This window comes from Bufo gargarizans, chromosome 1, assembly GCF_014858855.1.
Source record: "Bufo gargarizans isolate SCDJY-AF-19 chromosome 1, ASM1485885v1, whole genome shotgun sequence".
NCBI classification, from domain to species: domain Eukaryota; kingdom Metazoa; phylum Chordata; class Amphibia; order Anura; family Bufonidae; genus Bufo; species Bufo gargarizans.
In genome coordinates this window covers 340742930-340759380 of record NC_058080.1, presented here as the reverse complement: position 1 = coordinate 340759380, position 16451 = coordinate 340742930, and the positions used below count along the sequence as shown (strand labels likewise).

General features: G+C 46.0%; 1 protein-coding gene across 6 annotated transcripts in view; it reads left to right on the top strand.

Moving 5' to 3' along the window:
• The window catches only part of NFIC (nuclear factor I C), an 834580-nt gene that overhangs the window by 289345 nt on the left and 528784 nt on the right, over window positions 1-16451 (top strand). The window lies entirely within an intron of this gene.

The following is a 16451-nucleotide window of genomic DNA, read 5'->3' as shown; positions in this document are numbered from 1 at the left end:
AATAGAAAAAATCACATTCTATAGTTTATATTCGTTGCCCATGGATACGGCCACTGATCGCCGACCGCATCCATGGGCCGTGCTTGCGCAGAGCTTCCCATGGCCGGCCACTTAGTTTCCAGGAGCGCACATGTCGCGCGGCCGGGCATGCGCAGATCAATCTTCCTTCGTGCCGCGGCTCCAATGCAGCACAAAGGAAGATAGTTTAGTGCATATGCGGCCGCCCAAACAGTTTGTGGGAGGAAGAGACGTCCGGACAGCGTTGGAGAGCCAGTGGAGGAACGGGACACAACTTCAGAAGGGGTGAGTTTTGTTTACCTGCACCACCAATTCCACCAATGATTGGGGGCTGATGGAGGCACTGGGGGGTGCTGATTGAGGCACAATGGGGGCTGATGGAGGCACAATGGGGGCTGATGGAGGCACAATGGGGCTGATGGAGGGACAATGGGGCTGATGGAGGCATAAAGGAGCTTGATGGAGGCACAATGGGGCTGATGGAGGCACAATGGGGGCTGATGGAGGCATAAAGGGGGCTGATGGAGACATAATGGGGGCTAATGGGACACAATGGGGGCACTATGGGGCTGATGGAGGCACTTGGGCTGATGGAGGTACATTGGGGCTTATGGAGGCATATGGGGGCTTATGGAGGCATATGGGGGCATATGGGGGCTTATGGGGGCTTATGGAGGCATATGGGGGCTTATAGAGGCATATAGGGGCTGTTGGAGGCATATGGGGGCTGTTTGAGGCATATGAGGAAGCTGATGGAGGCATATGGGGGGCTGATGGATGTAGCAGAGCTGAATATGCTGCTGTTCAGCCATAGCTCTAGTGGGGAACGGAATAGACAGATGTAGTAGAGCTGTATATGTGGCGGGTCAGCATTAATGCTGGTGGAAGAGAGAAACTGATGTAGCAGAGCTGAATACACTGCTGTTCAGACACAGTTCTAATCGGGAAGGGAATAGACAGATGTAGCAAAGCTGTATATGTGGCAGGTCAGTATCAATGCTGGTAGAAGAGAGAAACTGATGTAGCAGAGCTGAATATGCGGCTGTTCTGACACAGTGCTGGTTTAAGAGATAAACAGACAGATGTAGCAGAACTGTATATGAAGCTTTTCAGACACAGTGCTAGTGGGGGAGTAGAATAAAGTGATGTTAGGGGACTGGAGAAGACACATGTAGCTGAGCTGTATATGCATCTATAAAGATACATAGTGTAAGGTTTATACACAACTGGAGTACAGCTGTAATGGAAACAAATCTGCATCAGTGCTGGTGGACGGAGGATGGTCAAGCTTTTAAGCTAATGTATAATATGGAATTATAGTTTTTGATGCACAGAATTGGTTTGTAAAAGATCAGACTGAGATTTTGTGTGTAAAACTCTGCAGAAGAGCCACGTGTTACTGTACACTGAACTCACTTCACATGGCTCTCTGATGATTCCCCAGCAGGGGGAGGGGCTTCACAGACACTGCAGGCTGCCAGACTGATGAGTCATACTCCTCACATGAACTAGCATGCAAGGACTGAGTTATCAGTGTGATGTCATAAGTGGGCGTGGCCGGCCTTCACTCAAACTGCCTAATCCCGCCCAGCCTTAGCAGCAGAAAACCAGGAAGTGAACCGCTAGCTGGCAGCAATTGAGGATGAAGTAGCAAGATGGGAATACCCCTTTAAACTCCTTCACTGTATTTGCAGCTACCACTTCTGCAGGAAGGCTATTCCATGCATCCACTACTCTCTCAGTAAAGTAATACTTTGTAATACTCTGATATTACTTGTAAACCTTTGCCCCTCTAATTTAAAACTATGTCCTCTTGTAGCAGTTTTTCTTCTTTTAAATATTCTCTCCTCTTTTACCTTGTTGATTCCCTTTATGTATTTAAAATTTTCTATCATATCCCCTCTGTCTCGTCTTTCTTCCAAGGTATACATGTTAAAGTCCTTCAATCTTTCCTGATAAGTTTTATCCTGCAATCCATGTACTAGTTTTTTCTGAACTCTCTCCAAAGTATCAATATCCTTCTGGAGATATGGGGCCAGATTTATCACGACTCTGACAGCTCACTCCACTTTAACATATGGCTAAAGTCAGTTTTAGCCAAGTCAGATTTATGATCGGCCCTTTAAGACTGCAATAAATGTGGTTTGACGGTAGCAGTTTATCCGTCAGTAAGCAGCTTCACAAAAGTCGCACATCTTTACTAAAAAGTCGCACGTTTTTATGAAAAAGTCGCATGTTCTATTAAAAAGTCTCATAAGGTAAGCATGGTCCTCACTGGAGTGAAATTGCGACTTTTTTGCGACTTTTTAAATAGTCCCAATAGTAAATCTGTCTATAGATTCATTTACATAAGAAAACACGCCCACTTTCAGAAAACTGGCGAGCATAGTGCAGAGCAGAAGAAAGTCGCGAATTTTTGCGCAGTTTAAGCGATTGCACAAAAATTTGCGACTTTTTCACTCCATTATTCTGACTTGAGCTAATGATAAATCTGGCCCATGGTCTCCAGTACTGCGCACAATACTCCAAATGAGGTCTCACTAGTGCTCTGTAGAGCGGCATGAGCACCTCCCTCTTTCTACTGGTAATTCCTCTCTCTATACACCCAAGCATTCTGCTAGCATTTCCTGCTGCTCTATGACATTGTCTGCCTACCTTTAAGTCCTCTGAAATAATGACCCCCTAAATCCCTTCCCATTCATAACTAGATCTCATGTACTGAGCAGCCATCTGACCTCACGAAGGGACTATCCCCCCCCCCTCCGAAAATGGATCTGCCACAACCCATCCTTGGTTAACCAAGCCTTACCAGTGTTGCCTACGTCCAGGAACCCCCTTTTGACCGTACACGGAGGGAAGCGCCCGGCTCATTCTTACGGTACGTCTGTCTGACCCCGACTTTTACTCAGCCTATGTCGGACACTTAGAAATCTCGGCACTGAGAGCGACCTATTGCTACTCTCAATGCTATTTCCACTCCCACAGGGCCTTTAAGTCAGAGCTCCTTTTTCTGGATTCCCAGTATGCCTCCTAAAGAGCTATACACACAGCTGATCTATGCCTGTGTTTGGCCAGCAACGGCTAGCCAATAAATGAGACATGCTTTTCTCCAGCTCAATGTGGCTCCTCCAGTCAATCTCCTGCTGATAAAGTAAGAATAAATACGGGGTTAACCTCTGGTTGTTAAAGAGAGAAGAGTCCTGGTGTGTAGAACCGTCACTTGGAAAAGAGTAATAGAAGGAAAAAAGTATGTTAAGATTGAGTAAAGAACTGCAGAAAAAACTTAAATATAAATTAATCAAAGAAATACCCAAACAAAAATAGACAAAAATAACTGAAAATAAAACTAAAAAAGATACCAAAATATGAAAAACGAAAAACTTGATTACAACAATAAAACCGAAAAATAAAAATTGATTAGTAAAAGAAGACCTGTAAAAAGGAGAGAAAAAACAACATAGAAAACTTCAGATTTATTTTACCAAAGAAACAGGATTTAACATTACAAGGTCCCAGAACCGTTTTTTTCAGAGGAAGGGAACATATTTTAATTTACCCTTCTCTGGCACACAAAATTTGAAATTATACTGAATTCCAGGAATTGATCTCTTTCCTCTCTGAGCTTTACATTTTAACCGTTCATATTGTGATTTAAAATCTGCTTCCTTGATCAAAGACCTTGGCTGTCCCTGGGTTCTATACCGTTGCAAAGAACCATGTCTGGGAGCATTACCCCACCTTGCTGAATAAACCACTTCACTTCTAGGTGTGGTTCTCGGGCACTTAACATGCCTGTGTCTGTTGCCATTAGCAACGTCGCAATATCGTGCAATGTGCCCAGATTTCCTGCATGCAAAACAATTAATAGCTTGCCTACCTGCACAATACCTTGTCTGGGCACATGGTGATTTGACTTGGTGCACAACATTAACCATCCCAGCATGACTAGATCCCACACTGCTATCTATATTGAGTCCACTTACCACAGACTCATTTGAGGAATCTTCTGGCATTGTGTTAATACTTCCAACTCCAGGGCCAGACACATTGTCCATCTCCATCTCTGAGTCGGATCCACTATGTGACCCACAGTCCTCAGACTTCTCCATACTTACAGCCCATACATCTCCTCTAATCCTAGACACATTACTCTCTAACGGTTGCTTCAATGACTCTGGCTGCTCTAAGCACTGAGAATGTTTATCTTCTGTCCTCCTGCAGAGAGCAGACAATTCCCTTACATCATTCTGTGCGTGCGTCAGGCTTTCAGACAGCCATTTATTCTGCTTGCGCAGCTCAGTATTACACCTCACAGTACATTCATAATTAGCGCTAGCTTCAGCTGCATGCTGGACAAGAGTTCTCAATTTAACAATTTCCACTTTTAAATCTTCCACTTCTCCTTCCAAACTCAGCTTCAGCCTACCAGACTCCTGATATTTATCCGCTATCCACCCAGGAGCAAAAATCAGAGCATACTTGGCTTTCCTTTTGCGCCATTTTTTGGTACCAATCAGGTTTGCTACACAATTCTGAGCCTGCAGCCATAGATCAATAGATCCCTGCATAGCTTGAATAATGGCCGCCGTGTCCTTCAACTTTGCAACTTCTTTAAAAATACTTTCCATTGCACAAGGAAACAAAACACTGGTACAAATTTCTAGGAGTTGTCCCAATACTTTTGGCACAGAACTACAAGCACCTCCTTTCTACACTGTAGTACCTGTATTCATTATGCCAAACAAGTCTGCAATTCAATGTAACAGCCACAGATATACAAGCATTAAGCAGAATCATCAACTATAGGACAATTCCACCGCTAAACTGCCACTAATGCTCACACAATGATTCCTGTATCAGACTAGTCACTGAGCTATACCATAACCAAACACTCAACTGATATCCAGCACAAAACTTACCAACACAAAATCAAACTGAACATAGAAAGGTTACAAAAAGACAAGATAACTATTCTGGACAAAACTGACATTTAAGACAAAAACAACCAAATTGCTTTCCATAGACACCAAAACTAAAAATGAACCAGCTCAGACTTAAATGAATTCCTTGTTAAAACCTGCAGCACCAAACTAACCAAGATGGCTGACAAAACCTCATGTCTTCACACACACAAAGGACATAAAAGATGGCCGACAAACACACATGGCCTTCACACACACAAAGGAAAATAAAATTGCCGACAAACCCACATGGCCTTCACACATACAAAGGAAAATAAAATGGTATCTACAATATCCAGCAATAGGAAAACCAAACAAAACAGTTTATATATTCCCAGTTCCCCACCACCGAAACCAGAGCAAATCTCCACTCTGCGGGTGATTTACAGGCTAACAATATAAAAATACTCTTTAAATGCTGTCTCTAATGTACTGCTCAGCACACACATACTCAGATCCACCAAAAACTACACAATGGAAAAGAACTTACCTTATCCTTACACAAATAGAGCAAAAAACTTTCTTTTAACAAGCAGAAATTTTCTCTGACGCAGCAGACAAAACGACAGTTTACTTTTCTCTCCCATTTTACCTGCTGTAAAGAGAAAAAAATCTGTTGAATCTTTCCAAGCTCGCCATCTGTTATAGAAATATTAATAGTAGAAATCTGCTCTCATCAGACTTTGTGTAAGGACAGGCAAATCTCTCAACCACAGTCAGACAAAGGTGTTTTCATGGTCAGTTCTGCTGAGCAACTCCCTTGCTCCCACCCAGTCTGTACCTTTTTACTGTTTACTCACAAAAGGTGTAATAATAGAACAGGGGTGGCCCATCACCGACCACTTACTTAATGTAACAAGGATTCATTAAGTGATGACATACAGGAAGTGATGACATAGGAAGACAAGATACCATCATTTAGAATAACATATCACATATGTATTCTATAACCACTGGAGTTAACTTTATCCAGCCTTGCTCAGTGATCAATGCCAGATAAAGTTACTATGATCCTCATGCATGTTTATTTACAGGACAACGTCATTATCTCCAGCGGCTGATCAGTCACACTAGAGACAACAAACGCATGTTCCTTTCATATATTGTTCTCTTAACAAATGCATCCACACCAAGCCAATAAAGCTGCGTCTTGCGCAAGGGCCCTAGCTGGCATCCATACATCAGCCAAGAAAACACTGCTCTGCTGAACACATCAATCTCCCCCAGCCCAGTGCTTAGCACATGGACCATACGCCGACGAAGACCTCTGCGCCCAGCAGCTGTGACAGGACATACACAGGAAGATATCCACTCCAATGGTTTACCCTAACACTAAGAGACATGATGACAATACACAATATATTAGAAACACATCCTAATAAAATTTCCACAACAAAGGCAGGGAGTGAAAAACGAAAATGCACAAATGGAAAATCTCAGGGTCCTGAAGGGATTAAAGGAATATTTGACATTTTAATCAATTTTTATTTACAGGAAAACGTCATTATCTCCAGCGGCTGTGAGATCCAGCCTAAAGGGCTGGATCTCACAGACTTCTGTTGAAGGCAAGCCCCGATGAATATGGAAGGCATCGGGCTGCCTTCTCTGCGATCAGGTCTCCACCACTGCAGCGCGAGGACCCAATGGGAAGCGGAGGACACATGTACCTCTGCATGCCTCGTTAGCTTTGATTGTTTTCATTGATGCCAGCGTATGCAGCAGGGGTCCGGCTATCAGTGACTGCCAGGTTTGTGCCGCTGATCTGTCAGGCGCAGCTCCTGCACCCGCCCGATTAGCCTGCTGTACATGTACGGCACTGGTCCTTAAGTCACGTCCACCAGCATTGTACAAACCGGATTCCCAAAAAGTTGGGACTCTATACCAATCGTGAATAAAAACTGATTGCAATGATGTGGAGGTGCCAACTTTTTATTCAGAATAGAACATAAATCACGGAACAAAAGTTTAAACTGAGAAAATGTACCATTTAAAGGGAAACATATGTTGAATAAGAATTTCATGGTGTCAACAAATCCCCAAAAAGTTGGGACAAGGCCATTTTCACCACTGTGTGGCATCTCCCCTTCTTCTTACAACACTCAACAGATGTCTGGGGACCGAGGAGACCAGTTTCTCAAGTTTAGAAATAGGAATGCTCTCCCATTCTTGTCTAATACAGGCCTCTAACTGTTCAATCGTCTTGGGCCTTCTTTGTTGCACCTTCCTCTTTATGATGCGCCAAATGTTCTCTATAGGTGAAAGATCTGGACTGCAGACTGGCCATTTCAGTACCCGGATCCTTCTCCTACGCAGCCATGAAGTTGTGATTGATGCAGAATGTGGTCTGGCATTATCTTGTTGAAAAATGCAGGGTCTTCCCTGAAAGAGATGACATCTGGATGGGAGCATATGTTGTTCTAGAACCTGAATATATTTTTCTGCATTGATGGTGCCTTTCCAGACATGCAAGCGGCCCATGCCACACGCACTCATGCAACCCCATACCATCAGAAATGCAGGCTTCTGAACTGAGCGTTGATAACAACTTGGGTTGTCCTTGTCCTCTTTGGTCCGGAAGACATGGCGTCCCAGATTTCCAAAAAGAACTTCGAATCATGACTCGTCTGACCACAGAACAGTCTTCCATTTAGCCACACTCCATTTTAAATGATCCCTGGCCCAGTTAAAACGCCTGAGCTTGTGGATCTTGCTTAGAAATGGCTTCTTCTCTGCACTGTAGAGTTTCAGCTGGCAACGGCGGATGGCACGGTGGATTGTGTTCACTGACAATGGTTGCTGGAAGTATTCCTGAGCCCATACTGTGATTTCCTTTACAGTAGCATTCCGGTTTGTGGTGCAGTGTCGTTTAAGGGCCCGGAGCAACGGATACAGACAGCACACGGAGTGCTCTCCGCATCTTTTGCAGCCCTATTGAAGTAAATGGGTTCGCCCATGAGCCCATGAGCCGCAAAAACTGCGGCTCGAATGCGGACCAGAACAACGGTCGTGTGCATGAGGCCTTAGGATACTCAATACCGGAAAAGTTTAACGCAAGTGTGAAAGTGCCCTAAGGCCGAAAAAAGACATCTGTCCATCCAGTTCAGCTGGTTATCCTGCAAGTTGATCCAGAGGAAGGCAAAAAAAAAAGAGAGAAGCCAATTTTCCCCACTTAAGGGGAAAAAAATTCCATCCCGACTCCAATCAGGCAATAGAATAACTCCCTGGATCAACGACGCATCTCTAGTAGCTATAGCCTGTAATATTATTACGCTCCAGAAATACATCCAGGCCCCTCTTGAACTCTTTTTGTGAACTTACTATCACCACCTCCTCAGGCAGAGAGTTCCATAGTCTCACTGCTCTTACTGTAAAGAATCCTCTTCTATGTTTGTGTATAAACCTTCTTTCCACCAGACGCAGAGGATGTCCCCCCCGTCACAATCCTGGGGATAAATAGATGATGGGAGAGATCTCTGTACTGTCCGTTGCTATATTTATACATAGTAATTAAACCTCCCTTCAGTCGTCTTTTTTCTAAAGTGAATAACCCTAATGTTGATAATCTTTCAGGGTACTGTAGTCCCTCCATTCCAGTTATTACTTTAGTTACCCTACTCTGAACCCTCTCCAGGTCTGCTACAGTATGTCTGCCTTGTTCACAGGAGCCCAGAACTGTACACAGTACTCCATGTGTGGTCTGTGATTTGTAAAGTGGCAGGACTATGTTCTCATCACGGGCGTCTATGCCCCTTTTGATGCAAACCATTATCCTATTGGCCTTGGCAGCAGCTTCTTGACACTGGTTTTTACAGCTAAGTTTGCTGTTCACTAAAATTCCTAGGTCCTTTTCCATGTCAGTATTACCCAGTGTTTTACTATTTATGTTCTGGTGACTTTCATTATTCCTTCCTATGTGTATAACCTTACATTTGTCAGTGTTAAACCTCATCTGCCATTTCTCTGCCCAAGCCTCTAATCTATCCAGATCCCTCTGTAGCAGATCCCTCTGTACAGGGGCGTAGCTAGAAATGCATGGGCCCCATAGCAAAAATAATTTTATGGGCCCCCCCCAGTGCCATCCACAGATACCCCTCCCCGATGCTCACAGGAGTACATTTATAAACTAATCAGTAACTTTAATCATTGACATTGCTGATCTCTTTACTTGGATTGGATTTGGATACCTTACTCTGTCTTAGCTCCGGCAACGGTAAGGCCTCGTTCACACTTCAGTGTTTAGTCAGTGAATTCCATCAGTGATTTGTGAGCCAAAACCAGGTGCAACTCTAAACACAGAACAGGAGCAGATCTTTCTCTTCTACCTCATGTCTGTGGAGGCTCCACTTCTGGTTTTGGCTCACAAATCACTGATGGAAATCACTGACCAAACACTGAAGTGTGAACGAGGCCTAACAGCAGGCAGTGCGGGCGGGCGGCGCTCACTCACTGACGTCACTCGCCTGCGCCGCCTAGTAATATAGCTTTCATTACCCCTGTATTACGTCCCTGATAAGGATAGCACTCCTCAGTTATGTTTCCCCTGTATAATGCACCCTGATAACCCTTAGTTATATTATATAACTAATGGATATCAGGGTACATTACACAGGGGTAATATAACTGAGGGGTATCAGGGTACATTATACAAGGGTATTGGTAATATAACTGAGGAGGGCTATGATGGGACATTATACAGGGGTAATGTAAGCTATAATACCACCGTATAATGCCTGATAGGCCTCCTGAGTTATATTACCCATGTATAATAAATGTACCCTGATACCCCTTAGTTATATGACCCCGCCGAGATCATATAACTAAGGGGTATCCGGGTACATAATTATACAAGGGTAATATAACTCCGTAGGCCTATCAGGCATTATACAGTGGAACGGTGGTAATATAAGTTATATTACCCCCTGTATAATGTACACTGACACCCCTTGGTTATATTACCCCCTGTATAATGTACCCTGATTACCCTAAGTTATATAACTGAGGGGTATCAGTCAGGGGACATTATGGGTAATATAACTAAGGGGTATCATCAGGGTACATTATACAAGGGTAATATAACTGAGGAGGACTCAGTGCCATCAGGGGAGTGGGGACATTATACAGGGGTCCTTAGTTATATTACCCCTGTATAATGTACCATGATACCCTAAGTTATAGGGGTAACCATATCAGGGACAGGTTGATGAGGGGCTGGGCGCAAACCAAGAAGGAGGGAGGGCTCAGGGCAGGCCATAAGGCGAGGTAGTGGGGATATATGGGTACATACTTTTTTTTAAAACTTTTTATTCTTACTTTTTCAGGCAGAGTTCAGAGGTTGCAATGCCACAGTCGACTGAGTGAGTCCACTCCTGTCTCCACTCTCCAGTCCTCCTCCTCTCCTGACAGTCCAAGCTGGGGCTAGGCCATCTAGCCCTAGACAGTGGGCACCTGTAGAAGACAGCCAGTTGAGGTCAGGGCCAGGCTGAGGGCACAGACAGCCGCTGGCTCACAATCACAACACAGTCTAAGAAGTCACTAGTAGCTAGCCTAGCAGAGTGACGCAGCACGCAGGACAGGTCCAAAAGCAGAGAGAACACTGAAGGCACTCAGTTAGTCTATCACTCACACTACTCACTTGTGGCACTTCGCAGCGCAGCAGTTTGCAAAGTCTGTTCAGGCGGGAACCAGGCACGCAGCAGCACAGCTTTACTTGTTGACGACCGTGACGTCAAGCCCTGCACGCTCTGCCTCCGCGTCCGCGAGTCCGCTGGGTCCGAACGCCGCCCCCATCTGTGAGTTGTGACTCTCATTATAGAGTAGACGGCTGTCTGACACTGAGGTCAGTAGTGCCGGCGCAGCTGCAGCGAACGATTACTATTAGAGTTTGCGATTGCGATTCAGCAGGACGTGCACTGGTGTAGTGTGTAAATAAAAAAATCAACAGAAGGCGTAAGAATCTCTGTGCGTAAGGGTCAAGGTCGTAAAACCATACTGGATGCCCGTGATCTCCAGGCCCTTAAACGAAACTGCACCAGAAACAGGAATGCTACTGTAAAGGAAATCACAGAATGAGCTCAGGAATACTTCCAGAAACCATTGTAAGTGAACACAATCCACCGTGCCATCTGCCGTTGCCAGCTGAAACTCTACAGTGCAAAGAAGAAGCCATTTCTAAGCAAGATCCACAAACTCAGGCGTTTTCACTGGGCCAAGGATCATTTAAAATGGAGTGTGGCAAAATGGAAGACTGTTCTGTGGTCAGACGAGTCACGATTCGAAGTTCTTTTTGGAAATCTGGGACGCCATCTTATCCGGACCAAAGAGGACAAGGACAACCCAAGTTCTTATCAACGCTCAGTTCAGAAGCCTGCATCTCTGATGGTATGGGGTTGCATGAGTGCGTGTGGCATGGGCAGCTTGCATGTCTGGAAAGGCACCATCAATGCAGAAAAATATATTCAGGTTCTAGAACAACATATGCTCTCATCCAGACGTCATCTCTTTCAGGGAAGACCCTGCATTTTTTAACAAGATAATGCCAGACCACATTCTACATCAATCACAACTTCATGGCTGCGTAGGAGAAGGATCCAGGTACTGAAATGGCCAGTCTGCAGTCCAGATCTTTCACCTATAGAGAACATTTGGCGCATCATAAAGAGGAAGGTGCAACAAAGAAGGCCCAAGACGATTGAACAGTTAGAGGCCTGTATTAGACAAGAATGGGAGAGCATTCCTATTTCTAAACTTGAGAAACTGGTCTCCTCGGTCCCCAGACCTCTGTTGAGTGTTGTAAGAAGAAGGGGAGATGCCACACAGTGGTGAAAATGGCCTTGTCCCAACTTTTTGGGGATTTGTTGACACCATGAAATTCTGATTCAACATATTTTTCCCTTAAAATGGTACATTTTCTCAGTTTAAACTTTTGTTCTGTGATTTATGTTCTATTCTGAATAAAATATTAGAAGTTGGCACCTCCACATCATTGCATTCAGTTTTTATTCACGATTTGTATAGTGTCCCAACTTTTTTGGAATCCGGTTTGTACAAAGTATACAAAGACATTCTATAAGTGGTGATGTTTGCCACAATGCTCCCCCAGAACCAAGCCGGCATACACAGTCTTAACCCAACGGATCGGCTTGGGGATGTCCGGAGGAGCGCTCACTTTTCAAGTTCAGTTTGTCTGGATAACCCGTCGGCGGGTTTCCCAGGGCGGTAGTGAATGGTAAAGTCAAACGGCTGGAGCACCAAACTCCAGCGCAGCAGCCGGGCATTGTCTCCTGACACCCTGTTCAGCCATACCAACGGGTTGTGATCTGTGAGCAATGAGAATGGTTGTCCGTACAAATAGGACTTCAGCTTTTTGAGGGCCCACACCACGGTGAGGCATTCTTTCTCAATGGCGGCGTAGCTTACTTCTATTGGTAATAACTCTCCGCCATCGGTTCCAACTTGGCTCAGTACTGCACCCAATCCAAATATTGAAGCGCCTGTGTGGACAAGAAATCGTTTAGTTGTATCAGGCGCAGTCAGTACCGGTGCATTGGTTAAAGCAGTCTTGAGCTGTTGAAATGCCTGATGACACTCTGGGGCCCAGGTGACCCATCGAGGAAGGTTCTTACGGGTCAAGTCAGTGAGGGATTTGGCCAGGGCACTGTAGTTGGGCACGAATTTGCGGTAGTACCCGGCGGTACCTAGGAATGCCAACACTTGAGTCTTTGTCTGGGGGGTAGGCCACTTAGCTACAGCCTCTATTTTGGCTAGTTCGGGCTTCTGTTGCCCACTTCCTACCCGGTGACCAGGATACTGCCTCATATGTTCACTTACTGCTTCAGGGATACGATATGGAGTCTGCCTCATAGGTAGCTGCCCTGGAGTCTCTACCCGGTGTGTAGCTAACGGAGTGTACCCTGGTAAATTGGAGAACGTGGCCCCTTAGCCGCAATCAACTCCTGTACCTGGGCCCGCTCCTGGGGACTTAACCTCTCCCCCAGCTGTACCCCTGTAGGATTCACTGCCTGATCCTCCTTCTCTAATAAATCAGGCAGTGGAAGATTTTCATAATCTTCTGAGGCCGGGGCACAGATAGCTGCTACATCCTCTATTCTCTCGTGGTAGGGTTTGAGCATATTCACATGAAGCATGCGTCACTTCCCTACCCCCGAGCAGGGGCCGGTCACATAAGTGGTGTCACATCTCTGTTCCACCACTTGGTATGGGCCCTGCCAGGTAGCCTGTAGCTTGTCAGTGTGGACAGGTTTTAAAATCAAAACTTTCTGTCCTACTTGAAAGCTACGGTCCCTGGCTCCCCTATCGTACCATCTGCACTGGTGCTGCTGGGCTGCCCGGAGGTTCACCCTTACGGTCTGGGTTAATGCCTACAAGTGGTCCCGGAACTCCAGTACATATGGCACAATGGGGACTCCATCTGCACTGCTCTCCCCCTCCCAATGCTCTCTAAATTAATCTAGGGGCCCCCTCACCCTTCTCCCAAACAACAGTTCAAAAGGAGAAAACCTGGTAGACTCTTGGGAAACCTCTCAGTACGCAAAAAAGCAAATGGGGTAAGAACCTTTCCCAGTCCTTATTGGACTCTCCAAATGTACGGAGCATCTGTTTCAATGTTTCATTAAATCTTTCACATAATCCATTGGACTGTGGGTGATAAGCAGAGTTTACAATCAGCTTAATACAACATATTTTCCACAGCTGGTGGGTCACTTCGGCTGAAAACTGTGTCCCTCTATCGGATATTATCTCTTGAGGGAACCCCATACGGGAAAATACTTTCATCAGGGCCTCGGCCACAGTTTCAGCGTGGATAGTGAGGGCCACTGCCTCGGGGTACCTGGTGGTGTAATCTACAATGGTCAAAATGTATTTCTTGGCGGAGGGACTAGGTTTTGACAGAGGTCCTACTATATCTACCGCCACTCTGCTGAACGGTTCTTGAATAATGGGAAGGGGGCATAGTTTGGCTTTGTGTCGGTCACCGCTCTTCCCTACCCTCTGACAGATGTCACAGGTCTGACAGTACTGTCGCACATCTTTAGAGATACCTGGCCAGAAGAATGCATGGGTTAAACGGTACCTAGTTCGAGTCATCCCTAGGTGGCCAGATAACGGAATATCGTGCGCAATTCTAAGGAGTTCCTGTCGGTATTTCTGGGGTACTACCAGCTGTCTAGTTGTGATGTTTGCAGACCCCCCTACCACTCTTTCAGCAATACGGTACAGTAAACCTTTTTCCCAGGCATACTGCTCCCCCTTTAAACCTGCCTGATCTGAGGTGACTCTATCTCTATACACCTGCAGTGTCGGGTCTACTTTAACCTCTGCCCCAAAGTTAGTCGGGGTATCCCAGGGAACACGGGTCAAAAGGGGTACATTGTCTCTTACCGGAGCCTCAGAGTGCGTGGAAGGGGCCGTGGTGCAAGCACGGATATGCCTCGGTGAGAGGGGCTTGAGGCACAAAAGCGGAGGTCATTTTGCCCAGATCGTTTCCCAAAACCACATCTGCCGGAAGTTTATGCATCAATCCCACCTCCACCATACCTTCCCCCACACCCCAATTCAAATGTACTTTGGCGGTGGGCAATCGGTACATTGCTCCCCCTGCTACCCGGACGGCTACGGATCTGCCTGTATGTGCTGAACCTGGAACCAGATGGGGGGCTACCAGAGTCAAAGTGGCCCCTGAGTCACGGAGAGCCCTTGTACTTCTCTCCCCTCCAAGGTTACTGTCTGGCGATGTGGCTGTCGATTATCTGTAGCGTGTACTGACATCACATCGTGTAGTATCCCCAATGGCTCGTCGGTAAGGTTGAACACCACTTCTTGGGTTGCTGGTTCTGCTTGGTATTGGTGATCGGCTGCACAGGGTACCAGATTTTGACGGGCTTGATTCCAGGCTTGCCGGCTTTGGTTCTGGGTGCACTCTCTTGCCATGTGGCCCCATTGCTTGCAGGAATGGCACTGGATGTTGTCACTGCCATTATAACGAGACTGGGAGTTGTGTCCCACAGGTGTTGATCTCAATGGGGTTGTTGTAGGTGCGGTAGTAGTGACTGGACCAGGATGGGTGCTGGGCCTGACATACCCTCGGTTAAAGTTCCCATGATGCCTCCTAGCATCATAGTGCTGGTCTGCCAATCGTGCCTCCTCTGTGGGGGTGAGGGGTTTTCTGTCCCTTACCCATTCTTGTGCCTACGGTGTTAGGCCATTGAAGAACTGCTCTAATAATAACAGCTGGCGTAACTCCTCCATGGTGGTAGCTTGGCTGGCTTGTATCCACCCCTTGTGTGCCCATTCGGCGTGGGAGTCCTTGTCTGCTTTGCGCAATCCTCTGAATTTGCGCCGGTATGCCTCCTGGGTAATAGCATATCTCTCTAGTAGCACTTGCTTTACCCGGGCATAATCTTTACTGTACTCTCTGGGCATGGTCCGGTATGCTTCGGCAGCATGACCGGATAATTTGCCTGCCAGTAAGGGTACCCACACGGCCTGCTCCAAATCATGCAGGTCACACAGCCTTTCAAAATCCTGTAAATACCCATCGATCTCATCTTTGTCTTTGCAAAAGGTTTTAAAAGCATGGTGGGGTATTTGGGGTTTTACGTGGCTGGTAGTGGATAACTCTGTAGATTCTGCTCTGGGTGAGAATTCCTGCCGTCTGTGTGCCGTCACATACTCCTGCACATCTGCAAAGATTGCGGTCATTAATTCCAAAGGTGCTGGACTGGGTAAGAATTCCAGCCTGGTTCTCAATTCTCTTTGGAATAGGGTCTCCTCCATGCTTGTTTGGGGTGTAGCACTGCGAGCTCTGTCTCCCTCCATCAGTTCGGCAATAAGTACCGCTTTAGACTTATTGCTGGCTATCTTACTCCTGGCTTCCAACAGTTCCTTTAACGTTTGCCATTTCAATACGTTGTAATCTGTCTCCATTCACCTCTATGTTCGTTTCTTGGCTGCCTATGAATTGCCACTTCACTTTTCCATTCGGCAGTTCCAATTGCACGAACTGCGCTTTCCGACTGTAAGGTTGGATCCTGCCGCTTGCCACCAATTGTAGCGGAGCCGCAATATTAAATCCCCATAGCTCTGCTGATACAGTAAGGTAATCCACACCGAGTGTCGGACGAAACACAGTTCTGGGAATCAACTACTTTATTTTGGCATAGCACACCTATTTTTAAAAACCCCAACAGCCCACATACAATAGGGCACACGGATTACTATGGCACAGGGAAGGGTGGGACCAGACAATAACAAGGGCTGATGGGAGATTGAGGAGGGACAGAGCAGCTAGTTTAAACTGGTCTCCCAGTGTCCCAGAGACAACACCCTGCTGGAGAAACAATGGGACAGGAAGGGGGGGGGGGGGAAGAGGCACAGAAAAGCCATACATTTAGCCTAGTAAACATTACAGTAAGGGCAGATATATACAAAGACATTCTATAAGTGGCGATGTTT